General features: G+C 38.9%; 1 pseudogene; it reads right to left on the bottom strand.

Annotated features, from left to right (window-relative positions):
- Nucleotides 1-3,239: 3,239 nt before the first annotated feature.
- LOC136175639 (olfactory receptor 4C3-like) lies at nucleotides 3,240-4,128 on the bottom strand (annotated as a pseudogene).
- Between the last annotated feature and the right edge of the window lie 385 nt (nucleotides 4,129-4,513).

Below are 4,513 nucleotides of genomic sequence, written 5' to 3'. Positions count from 1 at the left end.
AAACTCGTATCACCTATTAGATACAAAGTTCTTCATAGTCAATCTCCTTTCATAAGGTCATAAGGATGAGATTGCCCTGCTTTTTAAATTTTTAAATTAAAAATTTTAATTAATTTTTTAAAATTAAAAATTAAATTTAATTAAAAAAATAAAATTAAAAAAATATTTATTTTGGCAAAAGAGGAGAGTGAAAAATTTGGCTTAAAACTCAGCATTCAGAAAGCTAAGATCATGGCATACGGTCCCATCACTTCATGGTAAATAGATGGGGAAACAATGGAAACAGTGACAGACTTTATTTTCTTGGGCTCCAAAATCACTACAGATGGTGATTGCAACCATGAAATTAAAAGACTCTTACTCCTTGGAAGAAAAGCTATGACCAATCAAGACAGCATATTTAAAAGCAAAGATATTACTTTGCCAACAAAGGTCCCTCTGGTCAAAGCTATGATTCTTCCAGTAGTCGTGTATGGGTATGAGAGTTGGACTATAACAAAAGCTGAGTGCAGAAGTATTGATGCTTTTAAACTGTGGTTTTGGAGAAGACTTGTGAGAGTTTCTTGGACTGCAAGGAGATCCAACCAGTCAATTCTAAAGAAAATCAGTCCTGAATATTCATTGGAAGGACTGATGCTGAAGCTGAAGCTCCAATACTTTGGCCACTTGATGCAAAGAACTGATTCATTGAAAAGACCGTGATGCTGGGAAAGATTGAAGGTAGGAGGAGAAGGGGACAACAGAGGATAAGATGGTTGGATGGCATCACCAATTTTATGAGCATGAGTTTGGGTAAGCTCCGGGAGTTGGTGATGGACAGGGAAGCCTGACGTGCTGCGATCCATGGGGTCACAAAGAGTTGTACACGACTGAGCGAATGAACCAAACTGAACTGGGCCTTGCTTCAGGCTCGTGGGCTTCTCTAGTCCTGGCCTGTGGGCACCAGAGCCCTAGGGCTCAGTAGCTGTGCTCTCAGGCTTCGTTGTGGTATCAGTTCCCTGACCAGGGACTGAATCTGGGCCCCCTGCAGTAGGAACGTGGAGTCTTAGCCGCTGGACCCTAAGGGAAGTCCCTAAACTGCCCATTGTTGGGTGTGCAAACTGAGGATCAGAAATGTTTGTTTGCCTAAGATGCCTTGTAAACTAAACAAATAAATAATTTAGCCCCAGAGAGTGACTTTTAGAATGGTAGAAGCTTAACCAAGTTTGTAGAAATAGCTGAAGGAATAAGTGAAAGAGAAGAAAAAGATGGTGATGATTCAAAGGATATTTATCAAATTGTTGATGGTGATTACCTCTAGGTAGTGGGCTTATAAGTGGATTTACACTCACTCACACATGCACACACACACACACACACACACACACACACACACACATGTGTCTTATTTTCTAAATTCTAAGAGATATGTGTTTAGGAGGAAAAAAAATCTTACATGGTCTTGGAGATAACACTTCCTTTGTAAACAAGATCAGCAATAATTTATAAATCATCTAGAAAACTTCTGGTGGTATTTAGTGATGTGTTTATTCCAACAGGTTGAAAATTTTCAAAAATGAGCAGTATTCATAAAATAATTGAGCCACTGTTAATCATAACTTGAACAACAAAAAAGATCAGTCCTTTTGGCTATTTGCTATTTTAACTGTAATAAGAATAAAAGTGCTTTTTGAATTTCAAAAGTATTCTTTTCTATAAAGCTTCCTGAGATTTAGCTGTGGGAAGCTGGCTTGGCTACTTTTTAGTAACCCTCCCAATGATTTCATATTTTGTAGTTAATTGGAGAATTAGCTTAATTATATTTTTATAATCTAACAGCAAAAATGAATTGGTAAAGGCTCAAGATATGCTATACTTAGCTATTATTAACTATTAATTAATGTGGTAAAGTTAAGAAAGACAATTATTTTGCCTAAGAATTCTGCAACTGTTGTTTTTGTTATGCATAGAAGTTCAGGGTAAAGCAATAAGTATTTCCTAATTATCTCTTGAACTTAATGGTTCTTGGAGACTGATTTTGAATACTTGTAGGAGGAAAATTATTTTTCCATGCTAATTTCTAGTTTTTTGGGGTTTTTTAATGTAAAAAATCAATATTTGTGGCATGGTGAATTACAAGTTATTTGTCAAACAAGGTATAAGCTTATTGTAAATTATAGGAATCCACACTTCTAAAGGGTGCAGCTTGGGATGGATATGGTCAGAGTTTCATTCCTCTCATTCCAGAAAAGGAATGAAACGAACATGGGTGCATGTTTTAAACTTCAGAACACTAGGATCCTTTAGAGTTTGAAACAGAAAGAGTCAGTAAATATATAAGGAAATGTCACTTTCCATCACTGGTCGAAAAATAAACCATTCTGTTCTAAATGAAGTATGTATTTCAAACTTTAAATAGATACAGGAAAGTGAAAGAAAGCAGCCTTTTCATGGAAGGTTACAGAAGGTTCAAGTAGAAATAGCAGCTAAATTTAGGGGGCCATATGTGCCATAAATTGGATTAAAAACTTTACATAGATTGTCTAATTTAATTCTTATGATAATTCTTTGGACATGTTTATTTTATGTCTATTTTCAAGACAAGCACCAGAGGCTTATAAAGATTTTGTCACTTGCTTTAGTTTGTGCCGCGAAGAAATATGGGAAATGAGACTCAAACTCAGGTGGATCTGTCTCCAGAACTGAGATCTCACCCTCTGCTGTATTGTAGTAACTGTACTGCTGATGCTATAAACAGTGATGAGAAGGAAGAGAAGCCAGACTTGTATGCACACAGACTACTACATATCACTGTGAGTGAAGTTATTTGCTTTAAGGGTTTTGTCTCTCATTTCTATAATTCAATTGATTATCACAAACTCCAATGATGTCAGCATAGATCGCCATTTAAAGATCGGTAAGACGGATCAAAAATAACTGATTCTGAGTTTTGTTTCAGGCAGTTCAAAGCTAGATAATTTTAATGAATCAATTAACCACATCAATAGATATGGCGTCTTCATTTCTAAAACAGGAATAATGATCATTCATGCCATATGCATTTCATATAGTTGTTTTATTATCAAATTAGGCAATTCATATGAAAGTCTAAGTAAATCATAAAGTCTGTGAAAATGAAAGAATGGATAAGATGGATTAAGATGTATATGGCAATAAGGAACAGGTTTTGGTTTGTTCCTCTTTCCAAAATAAAGTCATTTTATTTCCTACTTTCCAACTTATTAGCTACATTTAAGATCTTACTGTGTGAAGAACTTTGTCAAGGCATTCTTTACCTCTTCATTTCTGAGTGTAAATGAGTGGATTCAACATAGGAGTCAGGATACCATAAAACACTGCCATGGTTTTGTCTATAGACAAAGTAGATGATGGACGCATGTAGGTAAACATACAGGGCACGAAGAACAAGGCAACAACCGTGAAGTGGGCCCCACAGGTGGAGAGGGCTCTGCGCCTCCCCTCTGCACTGTGGGACCTCAAGGAGAGCAGGATGACGAGGTAGGAGGCGGCCAGCAGGAGGAAGTTCAGCAGGCAGATCACGCCGCTGTTGGCCACCACCAGCAGGCCGATGACAGAGGTGTCGGTGCAGGCAAGTTCCAGCAGGGGGTACAAGTCACAGACAAAGTGATTGATGACGTGAGGCCCGCAGAAGGGCAACTGCAGGACCAGCAGGAGCTGCGCCAGGGAATGCAGGAAGCCCCCGAGCCAAGCCAGCCCCACCAGCAGGGCACAGAGATGCCGGGTCATGACGGCCGTGTAGTGCAGGGGCTTGCAGATGGCCACGTAGCGGTCATAGGCCATCACCGTGAGCAGGATGATCTCAGCACCTTCAAAAACATGAGCTCCAAAGAGCTGAGCCATGCAGCCCTCATAGGAGATGGCTCTCCCCTCCTGCAAGGAGTCAGCTATGAGTCTAGGGGCCGAAGAAGAAGAATAACAGGTATCAGTAAAGGACAGGTTGGCCAGGAAAAAATACACAGGGGAAACCCAGGGTGGGCCTAAAGGTGATGGTGATCACGATGAGAATATTGCCACAAGCTGTGATCCCATATATGGTCAAAAAGGCCACAAAGAGAACTCTTGTACTTCTGGGTTCTGTGAGAGTCCCAGCATGAAAAATTCTGACATTGTATGGTATTTCCATAGAGTCCAAGGACACCAAGGATGCAAGTCCAGTATTGGCTATAAAGTCAAGAGAGAAACAAAATGTTACAAGATTTCCTTTGACCAAACCCACTTCTCTTTACCCCTCTTAACTCTTTCTATTCCAAAATTTGTGTACCAGTTCATCCTGTTAACTACAAAATGTAAGCATGTCTGTTAACTTTAGCATCACTGGGTAATAGATACCTAAGTTATTGTATGAAAATAATTATTTAATTATCTAGAATTTATTTTGTTAAGTGGAACATTTGGTGGACATCGATTTTCTAACTTGACCAGAGAACATCTCTTGACAGTTTTCAGTGGGGTTCCACATAGATACAAGGGCTCTCAAGAAACCCATGAATAC

The sequence above is a fragment of the Muntiacus reevesi genome, chromosome 9 (genome assembly GCF_963930625.1).
Source record: "Muntiacus reevesi chromosome 9, mMunRee1.1, whole genome shotgun sequence".
In the NCBI taxonomy this organism is placed as follows: domain Eukaryota; kingdom Metazoa; phylum Chordata; class Mammalia; order Artiodactyla; family Cervidae; genus Muntiacus; species Muntiacus reevesi.
This window is presented reverse-complemented; position numbering and strand designations above follow the sequence as displayed.